Raw genomic sequence first — 14,388 nt, 5'->3', positions numbered from 1 at the left:
CTGACATGGTACAGGTGTCTTCTTTTTTTTAAGCCCATAACCGTGTGTGAGGTTGCTCATGGTCACGTGATGAAGTAGCCCCGCCTGCGACTTCAAAATTAGTGTTGGTCCTCTTGTGTCATGTGTCCGAAAACCATGTGTTTTTTCACGTGTTCTTTTCACGTGTTCTTTTTCTTTTCATGTGGGACAACAATTTTTCATTAGATAATTCAAATATGCAAAGGTACCAGGTCTCAGTTCTGCCTGGCTCTCATCATCATAGGTGCTGGGTCTCGGACCTGGCGGGACCCGGCCCAATTTAACCCCTGGTTATGTCTCCAAGTTAAGCCATAAAGGACAACCAAATATTACTAAAAGAAAGTTAGATGCTCTCCATACATAGAAAATCCAAAAAACTGTTGATCTTTTAAAAATGATATGTTTTTGATAGCAAAATACAAAAATGTGGATTGGTCAAGTTGATACATTTAGCCATTTCAGACAAAATAAGACTTCATTTCAGATTTCTATACCATTAGTCAATATTTTTCATCACATGTCAATGGTTTTTATCATTTTGATGTGATTTTAATAGAATTTAACAGTTTTCTTACCACAAAATGTTGACACCATTGAAGCACAATGTTGCATATTTGCAAAGTTTCTAGAAAATTAATAAAGGAATTAACATATGAAAATAATGGTAAAAACACCAGGAAACTTGAAATAATAAACATTTGATTATTTTCATAATCAGAGGCCTATTACAAGTATTTCTGAAGGGTATGATGTTTATAGTTCGAAAAGTATAAATAGAATCAAAAAGCTGTGTGCAATTATTATGTAGGGTCAGTCTGCACATTTCAACATTGGTTTGGTTTTGATAGCTTAAACGGTTCAAGTGGAGTAGCGTTAAGTTTTGACCATTCAAGTGGTATTTTAAGGTTCCGTAATAAACAATTTATTAGCCATTAATAAATAGTTTGTTCACCATTTATTAAGTATTTTTGCATTCCCTGATCTAAAGTGAGTGCTATGTACTGTATATAAATATTTCATAAATGTTTTGAGTGACCAGTGTAAAAAAAGATAGGCATGCCATTGGTAGACATTCCTGCAGTACCTGGTAAAAGAATAAGCACACAACACAGGATGTTTAAGGAAATATATATACAGTTGAAGTCGGAAGTTTACATACACCTTAGCCAAATACATTTAAACTCCGTTTTTCACATTTCCTGACATTTAATCCTAGTAAATATTCCCTGTCTTAGGTCAGTTAGGATCACCACTATATTTTAAGAATGGGAAATGTCAGAATAATAGTAGAGAGAATGATTTATTTCAGCTTTTATTTCTTTAATCACATTCCCAGTGGGTCAGAAGTTTACATACACTCAATTAGTATTTGGTAGCATTGCCTTTAAATTGTTTAACTTGGGTCAAATGTTTCGGGTAGCCTTCCACAAGCTTACCATAATAAGTTGGGTGGATTTTGGCCCATTCCTCCTGACAGAGCTGGTGTAACTGAGTCAGGTTTGTAGGCCTCCTTGCTCACACACGCTTCTTCAGTTCTGCCCACACATTTTCTATAGGATTGAGGTCAGGGCTTTGTGATGGCCACTCCAATACCTTGACTTTGTTGTCCTTAAGCCATTTTGCCACAACTTTAGAAGTATGCTTGGGGTCATTGTCCATTTGGAAGACCCATTTGAGACCAAGCTTTAACTTCCTGACTGATGTCTTGAAATGTTGCTTCAATATATCCACATCATTTTCCTTCCTCATGATGCCATCTATTTTGTGAAGTGCACCAGTCCCTCCTGCAGCAAAGCACCTCCACAGCATGATACTGCCACCCCCGTGCTTCACGGTTGGGATGGTGTTCTTCGGCTTGCAAGATACCCCCTTTTTCCTCCAAACATAACGATGGTCATTATGGCCAAACAGTTCTATTTTTGTTTAATCAGACCAGAGGACGTTTCTCCAAAAAGTACGATCTTTGTCCCCATGTGCAGTTGCAAACCTTAGTCTGGCTTTTCTATGGCGGTTTTGGAGCAGTGGCTTCTTCCTTGCTGAGCGGCCTTTCAGGTTATGTCGATATAGGACTCGTTTTACTGTGGATATAGATACTTTTGACCTGTTTCCTCCAGCATCATCACAAGGTCCTTTGCTGTTGTTCGGGGATTGATTTGCACTTTTCGCACCAAAGTACGTTCATCTCTAGGAGACGGAACGCGTCTCCTTCCTGAGCGGTATGACGGCTGCGTGGTCCCATGGTGTTTATACTTGCGTACTATTGTTTGTACAAATGAAGGTGGTACCTTCAGGCGTTTGGAAATTGCTCCCAAGGATGAACCAGACTTGTGGAGGTCTAAAAAAAATGTTCTGGGGTCTTGGCTGATTTCTTTTGATTTTCCCATGATGTCAAGCAAAGAGGCACTGAGTTTGAAGGTAGGCCTTGAAATACATCCACAGGTACACCTCCAATTGACTCAAATGATGTCAATTAGCCTATCAGAAGCTTCTAACGCCATTCTATTCTATTCCAAGCTGTTTAAAGGCACAGTCAACTTAGTGTATGTAAACTTCTGACCCACTGGAATTGTGATACGGTGAATTATAAGTGAAATAATCTGTCTGTAAACAATTGTTAGAAAAATTACTTGTGTCATGCACAAAGTAGATGTCCTAACCGACTTGCCAAAACTGTTAACTGTTAACTGTTAACAAGACATGTGTGGAGTGGTTGAAAAACTAGTTTTAATGACTCCAACCTAAGTGTATGTAAACTTCAGATTTCAACTGTACATGTGTGAATAACTAGCTTACTAACATTTGCAAATGTGGGAGTAATGATTAATAAATGGTGAGCAAACGGTGGCACTTTTATTGCCATCGCCATTGAAATGCATTGGGTGAAATGCATTTAAGAATTGTTGTCGTAGAAAAAAAGTATAAATAGTATGAAAAGAAAATCTCAAACAATTGAAGTTGGGGCTGGCTACACATTCTAAAGTTTGTTTAGTGTTGAATGCGTAAGCGGTTTAAGCGCTAGAGTGGGTGGAATAAATAGACAAACTAGAAAAGTACATTTCCTAAAGAAAATGTGTGTGCTTGATAGCTTGTCTTAAATTATTTATAGTTTTGAAATAAGTTATAGTAGTGATAGTGACTGCAGTACCCTTACAGGAAAAAACACATGAATTTCATGTGATCTTATGTGAAGTTAATGTGATAACGTGACAACATGTAAAAGAAACATGTGACAACATGAAGCTACACATATGAAAACATCTCATGGTGAAATAAATGTGACAACATGGGGGTGCAACATTTCAACATGTGATACCATGAAACTACATGTGACAACTTTTGAAAGTTTTTCACATGTTTAAGTGCAAATTAGATTTTCACGTGACAGTTTTTCACGTAAAAATGCAATTCCACATGTGAAAATAGAAATTAGATTTTCACAATCTGCAATTCAAATGTGAGGTGAAAACATGTTATTCTCTTCATATGATTTATTTGTAAGATAAGTAATGAAATGGTATGGAGGTTTTAAGGTAAATGGTATGCCGTTCAGCAAAGTTTTTGTAAAAATCTTAAATCATTGACAATATGATTACATTTGACATGATGATGTAGTACTGACTTTTCAATATGACCCCACCTGGGTATGCTGATGTTTCTGCTGTGCCACAAAGTCTGTAACATTGTCAGAAGGCCCATCACATTCATTACCTATAATACATCTCTGCACTTAGCAAAAGAGTGCCATCTGCACTGCTATTTTAGTTATCAGTTAATCTGACTATTCTCTCATTATTGATTCTATTTACTTATATCAGCAATTTGAGTTTTTTTTTGTATAGTTGTCTAATGTTGTTTGGGCATATTATGTTTAAATGTTACTCCTGAATCACTATGATTGTTACAGGAGGGGGTCGCAGTTCCGGAGCGACCCACTAGGTGTCCTCCTCTGACAACCTTAGGCACCTCCTCACTCACAGTCTGGACTAATCATGATCCTATTGGTGTCACCTGTGTCTACCTGTTCACCTGTGTATTTATGCCCTCACTTCCCTGTGTTCCCTTGCTCAATTTTCTCTGTTAGTTTCTTGATGCCAAGCAGTACGAATCAGTGTCTGATCGCGAGACATATGTACAGGTACTTGAGAAGTGTTCTCCCTGTTTCATTGTTGTTTCAGTCGTAGTTAGTATTTCGTATTTTTGCTGTCAGCCTGTTTTTGGAGACCAATTTGCTCCTCCTTTATTTTATTGTGACAAGTCCGTTATTTTGTATCCTGGCTTTGGGACCACCAGTAAAGATCCTTGTTTCACCATCTCTGCCTACTGCCTACTGTCTATCCTGCACCGCACATTGTTCACACCTCACACCAACCCTTACAATGATAAATAAAATAGCTTTTCTTGAGTGTATCATACAAAGCTGAGATCTACTTTGAAGTCCAAAGTGTCGGAATACAGGTGAAATCAGTTATTCACACAGACATGGTGGCGTAGCAGGAAGATCGGAATGCCGGGAACCAAGAAGTTGTGAGTTCAAATCTCAGGTGAGGACATGTTGAATAATAATGACTATATAAATTGTGCATTTGGAAAGTATTCAGACCCCTTGACATTTTCCACATTTTGTTACGTTACAGCCTTATTCTAAAATCGATTAAATTGCTTTTTTTCCTCATCAATGTACACACAATACCCCATAATGACAAAGCAAAAACAGGTTTTTAGATTTTTTTTGCAAATGCATAAATACATTTAAAAAACTGAAATATGACTTTTACATAAGTATTCAGACCCTTTACTAAGTACTTTGTTGAAGCACCTTTGGCAGTGATTACAGCCTCGAGTCTTCTTGGGTATGATGCTACAAGCTTGGCACACCTGTATTTGGGGAGTTTCTCCCATTCTTCTCTGCAGATCATTTCAAACTCTGTCAGGTTGGATGGGGAGCGTTGTCTTGGCTGTGTGCTTAGGGTCATTGTCCTGTTGGAAGGTGAACCTTCACCCCAGTCTGAGGTCCTGAGCACTCTGGAGCAGGTTTTCATCAAGGATCTCTCTGTACTTTGCTCCATTCATCTTTCCCTAAATCCTGACTAGTCTCCCAGTCCCTGCCGCTTAAAAACATCCCCACAGCATGATGCTGCCACCACCATGCTTCACCGTAGGGATGGTGCTAGGTTACCTCCAGACATGGCGCTTGGCATTCAGGCCAAAGAGTTCAATCTTGGTTTCATCAGACCAGAGAATCTTGTTTCTCATGGTCTGAGAGTACTTTAGGTGCCTTTTGGCAAACTAAACTAAAAAGCGGGCTGTCATGTGCCTTTTACTGAAGAGTGGCTTCAGTCTGGCCACTCTACCATAAAGACCTGATTGGTGGAGTGCTGCAGAGATGGTTGTCCTTCTGGAAGGTTCTCCCAGCTCCACAGAGAAACTCTGGAGCTCTGTCAGAGTGACTATCGGGTTCTTGGTCACCTCCCTGACCAAGGCCCTCCCCCGATTGCTCAGTTTGGCTGGGCGGCCAGCTCTAGGAAGAGTCTTGGTGGTTCCAAACTGCTTCCATTTAAGAATGATTGAGGCCACTGTGTTCTTGGGGACCTTCAATGCTACAGAAATGCTTTGGTACCCTTCCCCAGATCTGTGCCTCGACACAATCTTGTCTCGGAGCTCTACGGACAATTCCTTCGACCTCATGGCTTGGTTTCTGCTCTGACATGCACTGTCAACTGTGGGACCTTATATAGACAGGTGTGTGCCTTTCCAAATCATGTCCAATCAATTGAATTTACTACAGGTTGACTTCAATCAAGTTGTAGAAACATCTCAAGGATGATCAATGGAAACAGGATGCACTTGAGCTCAATTTCGAGTCTCATAACAAAGGGTCTGAATACTTATCTAAAAAAGGTATTTCTGTTTTTTTTATATATATTTGCAAAAATTCTAAAAACCTGTTTTTGCTTTGCCATTATGGTGTATTGTGTGTAGATTGATGAGGATTTGTATTTTATTTTATCCATTTTAGAATAAGGCTGTAATGTAACATAATGTGGAAAAAGTCAAGGGGTCTGAATACCTTCCGAATGCGCTGTACATACACAATGTAATCGTGTACGTCAAAATATGTAAGTTGAAAACGAACATTTTAATCCACATGTGAAGGTTAATGTGATCACATGAGAAAACATGTGAAATATCATAACATGTTAAGTGTTCCAAAACCACACGTTTTCACATTATTTTACATGTGAAAGGTTATGTGAGCACTTGTGGAAATCCACATGTGAAACTTCATGTGAAATATCATGACGTGAAGTGTTCTAGAAAAATTGCAAAACGTGGCAATTTCACTTGAAATCCTGTGATTTTCCACATGTGAAATCATGTGGTTTTTCCATAAGGGTAGTAATGGTAGTGACAGGTTATAGTTAAAAAAGTAGGTACCTGTAGATGGAAAGATTGATTGATTGACAGAATGATTGATTGATTTTTACTATTACTGTTGCTGGGTTAGTTTAAGCAAATGTAAATAGTTTAAGTAGTAAACATTTAAATAGTTATCATTTATAAACTTTTGACAATTTTAAAGTGGTTAATTGTTTGAAACGGAAATGTTTATAGAGCAGTAGCATTCAAATGTCTACCACTGTTTTCTTATGGTTGGCATTGAATCCATGAAGTTTTATGCTAACCCATGTTAATTTATGGAAATGTAAAGAAGATCGATTCGTTAATTGGTTAATTGGTTAATTGATTGATTGATAGGATAGCTTGAACACAAGAAAGTTGGCTTGGTGTCTCTAACTCGAATGGTTCAACAGTTGTCATTACTGTTTGTGGGTAATTTAAATAGTTTAATTTAAAACGTTTTGAAAATGTTACATTTGTTTTAATATTTGTAGCTAAAATGGTTAAAAAGCAGTAGAATTTAAAATGTATTCCACTGTGTTGTTACGGTTGGTTTTGAATCCATTACGTTTTATCCTAATTTATGCAATTTAAAATTGTTTACAGTTTATAAAGGTTTTAGAGAATTTGAAGTCAGGATATTCTGAACATTTTCAAAGTTGGTATTGTAGCTTAATTGGCCAAGGAGCAGGACCATTTTGAATATCAATCACTGTACGCCTATGGATCTCATTGAAATCCATGTTAATTTATGCAAATTCAAAACGGTTATAGTTCAAAAAGTATAAATAGTATCAAAAATCTGAATGCAAGCAACATAAGTTTTAATTTATAAGGCCATACTGAGACAGCTTTCATTTTACCTGTGTACCTGCATTGTCCAGCAGACTAATGACAATTATCGCATATGCTCAAAGGACTGTATCTCCTTGACGGTGCCTAAGGTCCGTACAGAGCTAGGTGAAAAAGCATCCCATTACTCTGGCCCCTCTACTTGGAACGAGCTACAAAAGGACTTGAAACTTCAGGAGCTTGTCCCTTAAAATGATTTTAAAGCTAGAGTCAAATGGTGGAAAATGATTTGCGGTGTTGTCAATGTTTTGACCCCTAGTCAACCACTCCTCCCAACCACCAATGTCCTGATCAATGTGTAAACTGATGTTTTAAACTGTAGTGCTTTGTGTTGTAAATGTTTGAAACTTCGTGTGCTGCTTTTTTGGAATTGTACATGAGGAACATATTGAACGTGAGCTGTGGTGCATCCCCATGTCATAGCCTAGGAGTGGGAGGACAACATGATGGTATTCTATCAATAGGCTATTCGCTCCAAAAAGCTTTTTCATCGCCATTTGTCCCATTATCTTTTTCACCAACAAAAAATAAACCACTCTAGTCAAACATATTTTGTGTGTACATTTTACAGACAATTTGCTGTTTACTTCCACTTGTCTGGAGTTTTTTTTTTACGCAGAAAAATGGTTGGATGGAAACATGGCAACTGTCTGCAAACCGGCATGGTGACATTCTTTCCACACCTCTTCTTTGGCTGCATTTACACAGGCAGCCCAATTCTGATCTTTTGCTGCTTATTAGTCTTTTGACCAATCAGATGTACATTTTAGTCATTTTAGCAGACGCTCTTATCCAGAGCGACTTACAGTTAGTGAGTGCATACATTTTTTTTCACACTGGTCCCCCATGGGAAACGAACCCACAACCCTGGCTTTGCAAACGCCATACTCTACCAACTGAGCTACACAGGACATGTCAGCTCTTTGACAATAATTGGGCAAAAGATCAGAATTGGGCAGCCTGTATAATCTTCTTTCTCTCCAATTGTCATATCACACATAACAAAAGCATGGTTTTCTATAGTCAAATTCTAATTCCTGTCAACGCTCCCTGCAACAAGAACGAACCAGAAATGTGGCATATCTGTTCATTTGAAACCCTGGATAATGGCCGTGTGAACTATCTCATGACATTTTTGGCTAAACACAATGGAACATTCTTATCTTTAAGGACATGCATGTCCTGGCAATAAATCATCTCATCTCCGGGTGACTTCTGTCACAGTAAAATGCTATGATAGGTGACGCTGGGCAAATACCTAACGTCAAGTCAGATAGTTTCACAGTCAGTCACTGATCTCCTAAAAAAAAAGTACACACAGGCAATGCTGCATACCAATGCAAATGCCTGCGTACAAAAACATTATCATGCTTTGAATTGTTCGAATTTTACAATTGTATAATACATATAAAGTTGGTTCAGCCATGTGAAAAGAATAATACATACATACTAGAAAAGTAAATTTCCTAAAGAATGTGTGTGCTTACTAGCTTGTGTTGAAGTATTTATGGTAGTGCTTGTGACTGCAGTAGTAACGGTAGTGACTGGTTATAGTTGAAAAAGTAGGTAGATTGAAAGATTGATTGATTGATAGCCTGAATATATAAAAGTTGGTTTGGTGTTTTTAGCTTGAACGGTTCAAAAGTTGCTGTTATTTTTGATGGGTTATGTTATGGTAATTTATGCACATTTCAATAGATATAATTTATAACCTTTTGAAAATCTTAAAGTTGTTTTAATGTTTGTAGCTGAAATGGATAAAGAGAAGTAGCATTTAAAATGTCCACCACTGTGTTCTTATGGCTGGCATTGAATAAATTAAGTTGTATGCACATTTATGCAAATACATTTCTTTACATAGTTTAGAAAGGTTTTAGAGAATTATGTAGTTAGGATAGCCTGAACATTTTAAAGTTGGTCTTAATTGGCTGAGAAACAGGACAATGTTTTATGCTGCTGCTACTCTGTTTATTATCTATGCATAGTCACTTTAACTCTACCCACATGTACATATTACCTCGACTAACCGGTATTTTTTACTTATCTATTTTTTACTTACTTTTTTCTTAAAACTGCATTGTTGGTTAAGGGCTTGTAAGTAAGCATTTCACTGTAATGTCTACACCTGTTGAATAGCTACCACTGTATTACTATTGTTCTCGTTCAGGTCCACATTAATTTATGCAAAAATAATAATGTATTATTATTATTATTATTATTATTAATATTATTATTATTATTATTATTATTATTATTATTATTATTATTATTATTATTATTATTATGTAAGAACTCTAGTGGTCTTGCCTTCAGCAAGCACACTAATAAGACTATGTAAGAATCTAGAGTGGTCTTGCCTTCAACAAGCACACTAATCCAGGCTCTGTCGTAGCCGGCCGCGACCGGGAGACCCATGGGGCGGCGCACAATTGGCCCAGCGTCATCCAGGGTAGGGGAGGGAATGGCTGGCAGGGGATGTTGGTAGAGCATGGCGTTTGCAACGCCAGGGTTGTGGGTTCGATTCCCACGGGGGGCAGTATGAAAAAATAAAAAATATATATAATGTATGCACTCACTAACTGTAAGTCGCTCTGGATAAGAGCGTCTGCTAAATGACTGAAATGTGTAAATGTAATAAGACAATTAAAGAAATCTAGAGTGGTCTTGCCTTCAGCAAGCACACTAATAATAATAAGAGTATGTAACGGCCCAGCTACACCACGCGTCCATGAAACTTGCTTCATACTAAGTTGATAAGATAAGACTGTAGTCAATGTTACCTGCTACATTGGCACGTGCATAAAGCGTAGATGCTGTAGCAGCAACCTAACATTATGTTTGGAGTCTCTTTTTCTCGGATCCACACACGTAAACACCATACAAAGTGCCTGAAATAATTGGTATGAATCTTTTTTTGACACTTAAAGACATATTCACTCAGCTTCATAGTGAAAATGTAATAGACACATGAATAATAGTAGTAGGCTACATCAATACAATAGTAGAAGGCTACCTGTATGAAAAAAAGGGCTTTATAAATAACATTTGATTGATTGATTGAAAAACAAATATAACTGTAGTCTTCCTAGTTCATAACTAGAGGTAGGTTGTTATATGTATAGTATCAATGCATTTTTTTAAAAACATTTAAACATTCAAACCAGCTAATGAACAAAAAGGCAGTTGCAGAGCTGATGGTCTACCTTGTATTATCTTTTGAGGCAGAGGATGCTGTAGACCCCTCCCCCAACCCTCCTTGGAAGTTATTCCGATTTGAAAGGACAGAACAAAGTTGGCAAAATGGATGACACCCGTTTGATCATTGAAGTTGAGAAGGATCCTTTGCTGTATGACCCCAGCAACCCCCAATACAAGGACGCTTTGTCCAAAGAAAAAGCATGGAATGCTGTAGCAACCGTCTTCGGAGAACCAGGTCTGTTTTGTCAACAAAATCAATTGATGTGTATTTGTTCTGGCTTGCAAAGTACAGACAGCTAGCCAGGGGCAGCCGCTGATTGGTTGAAAGCCCGGGGCGCAGGTCTATTTAGAACAAGCAGCCAGCTCACAAACTAACGAGTGCACCAGGGAGAACGCAACAAGCATGCAGATGCTATAAGTGAAATCAGATTATCTAACTGGGGATAGCTAACATAATGTCACAAAGTATGATGCACTAGCAAGTTAACTTTAATTCTGAAAAAACTTCCTATTTCCGAGTTAGTCAGATATTAGTTTAGATAGACTTGAAATTGGCATGGGAGCCAACTATCTAGCAAGCTACCAGCTAGCTATCTGCTTATCAAAGGTAGATAAAGGGTTAATTTGACAAAAAAATCTACCAAACTATTTCACGTTTCTCAAAATTACTGTAGCTAGCTAATTAATTTGATCATGCTTTGTGATACACCCAGTTTTATGTTATTTTAGTCAACATGTTGCCTGATAAACACCATGGGGGAAACATGCTTTTTTGTCCTACCAGATCTGCGATGAGAAGGTTCTAGCTAGTGTATCCCTCTGTCCTTCGACTCTTGTTGGATGTAGATGTCCGGTTTATCAGGTCCCAGGCTCCCATGACTGTTTTGATTATTTATTTACAAGTTAACTATACAATTAGCTTTTTGATCTAGCGGCGTCTGTACCTGATAGAGCAGATCTAGTTTCACGCAGAAGTAAGCCGTCAGGTGTGAGAGACTCATTGGGAGGAAGACTAGAGCAGACACAGAAGTTCTGACTGAGTGAACATTTCAGCGCCCCAGGGTGGTCCATTTAATTTGTGCTGTAAAAATGTATGCTATGAAATTCTGTGATTTCATTGGGGCAGTTCCCCCTCATAGCAAATAGCTGGCAAAACAATCCAAGCAATGTTCGCACAGCCTATGCGCCCGCGGAGCTGCTGCTGCTGGCAGAGTCACTGAGGGGCAGAGTAGTAAGTTACTGCACCGCTTGTTTTGAACTATATATTTTTTTAACAGGAAAATGTACACATTTACCACACTTTTATGAACATTTAAAACATAATCCATGAATTATATAATATTGTTATTTTTTCTATATATATAATTATTTATTTTTTCAGTTTGACCAATCACATGTGGGGCGCTGCCCCTAACACCCAAATGGGCGGCCGACACTGCAGATAGCCAGCAACTGTTCAATTGTTGATTAATGAATTGACTGCATATGGTTGTAGAATTTTAACTCAACTTTATTTTTGATATAATGAGAAATATGGTTGTCGTCATATAGTCATATACCCATATTGGACCGAAAGTCAATAGATTCCTTGCAGAAGAGACCTAGTACTACTGATTCTGCTTCCACCCACGCATCTGTTTACCTCTCTGGTGTAGCGTGTAAAATTACAGCCCTAATGTCCTGTTCACAGTTTGGGCACGCGCCATCCCGGTGTAGCTCCTCTGTAAGAGTGTTAGAGTAGTCTTGCTTTTAGCAAGCACACCAATAACTTAAAACCTGATATTCAATTGCTTAGGGACATATTAAACAATGCAACTTTAATCTTGTTTTAATAATTCCCCTGAAAAAAAAAAAACGTATTTGCTAGTTCTATTCATTTCTATTGAGAGACTTACCTGAGCGCTTCATACACTGTCCATGGCACGTCAGAGTTTAGCCATTCGCGCAGTGCGCATTTCCATTTATTTTCCACCTCAGACGCGCGCCTTCATCGAGGTGGTGCTGTTAAAGACTTGTATCAAAGCAACGAAATGTTTTGAAGAAATGTTACACTTTATCACATTACAAAAAGATAGTGCCTTCTCTGCGTCCACAACGATCAAGTCCTCGTCTCAGTTCCAAGCGGGAGCGGTACACACTCAATAATCCGTTTTTGCATTTTGCTGATCTCAAAACGCCCACAATCTAATCATTATTGTTATGTAAACTAACATACATTTTCTTATCAAATCAAAGTAACTTGTTTGATTGTGATGAATGTGTAGTTTACTGTTAGCAAAGTAAAACAGCAAGATCCAGCTCTGCAGGGTGCAGAATTCATTTGAAGGTGGGAATGCAATTAATTCGTCTGGAGCTTTTCGGCTAGTCCTTTTGGAGAGGGAGGCTGGCTGCTGCGCTGGTATTTATATATCACAATAACGTGACAACGTCACTATGCTTCTGTGCAGGTCTCTCACCAATAGCTACTGATCCACCATAAAGCCATACATACATTACTCACCTGTTGCACAAGCTAAGACAATAGGACTGATGCAACCTGGACTCAGGGGTAGACGTAACATAGTAAAGGACAATCCGGGATGTCAAATTAGTATGATATGTTACATTTGGTATGGTATGTATTCATTTATTCATCATTCATTTCATATGATATGTTACGAATTACAATTCATACGATATGTTACGAATTGCAATTCATACAATATGTTACAAATTTGCAACGAGTATGATATGTTACGAATTCCAATTTGTTGTTGCTAACGTTAGCTAGGTGGTTAAGGTTAGGGTTAAGGTTAGGGTTAGGCGTTATGTTAAAGTGTTAAGGTTAGAGGAAGGGTTAGCTAACATGCAAAGTAGCTAAAAAATAGTAAGTAGTTAATTAGTAAGTTGCTAATTACCTAAAGTGCTAAAGTCCGTGATGAGATTCGAACACGCAACCGTTGGGATGCTAGACATTCGCATTACCATACCAAACGTAACATATCATACTAATTTAATGTACACAGATTTTCGTTTACTATGTTACGTCTAGTCTATGATACCAAGCTGACTGATTACATTTTGCACAACAGCTGTTTTTAGCATTAACAACTTTATTTATACCTTTCCAAATATCAAAGTCTTAGCTTTTTTTACATTTATTTTTTATCTTCAGTTAAAAATATATGTTTTTTAATTAGGCTATGACTATCCAGGATTCTATACATTTTTTATATTCTACACTTGGGTTGATGTATGGGTTCAATACATTAATTTCAGAGGAAAGATGTTTTAATATAGAAAGCTGAACAGAGTCTATATCAATATATTGGCTATATTCCTAATAAAGCAAAGTGTCAGTGAGTTCATTATTTGAGCCTCCCTCTCCATAGGATAAACCCATGGCTGTGACTTCTGGCTTGGAATGCTTTCATGTTGTTTTATGTTGACAGATGAATGGTTGTACAGACACTAATGAACTAAGATCATATAAAATAGATTCCTCTGTCAGCATGGGGTCTTTTCATCTTGTTTGAGACACAATATTGTATGGACATGTATTCCAGTCATTTTTATTAGCCTGGTCCCATATATATGTGTGTGCTTGTCAAGCCAAACATGTTTGAAAACCCTATAAGCACATACACCAGTGTTTCCCAAATTACAAATCCTGGTCCTGGGAACCCAAATGTTTATTTTTTCCCTATCACCAACACACCTGATTCAAATAATCAAAGGCTTGATGATGAGTTGAATTAAATTAATAAAATGTGTTAGTGCTACGGCAAAAGCAAAAATATGCACCCCATAGGGTCACACGACCGGGATTGGGAAACACTGATTTATACCCTCCATCAGATGATTGATTATGGCCCTCTATCACTCCCTTGTGGCCAAAGTAGAGATCATTGTCAGGGTGGAATGTGGGCATTAGCCTGGTCC

General features: G+C 37.9%; 1 protein-coding gene across 1 annotated transcript in view; it reads right to left on the bottom strand.

Moving 5' to 3' along the window:
* Window positions 1–12,533, bottom strand: part of LOC121570737 (somatostatin receptor type 5-like) — a 34,550-nt gene extending 22,017 nt beyond the window's left edge. The window contains exon 1 of the mRNA XM_045221587.1: window positions 12,363–12,533. The gene's annotated coding sequence lies outside the window, so the exon portion shown is untranslated. The remainder of the gene's footprint in view (window positions 1–12,362) is intronic.
* Window positions 12,534–14,388: the final 1,855 nt, after the last annotated feature.

Source organism: Coregonus clupeaformis, chromosome 7 (genome assembly GCF_020615455.1).
Source record: "Coregonus clupeaformis isolate EN_2021a chromosome 7, ASM2061545v1, whole genome shotgun sequence".
Lineage (NCBI taxonomy): Eukaryota > Metazoa > Chordata > Actinopteri > Salmoniformes > Salmonidae > Coregonus > Coregonus clupeaformis.
This window is presented reverse-complemented; position numbering and strand designations above follow the sequence as displayed.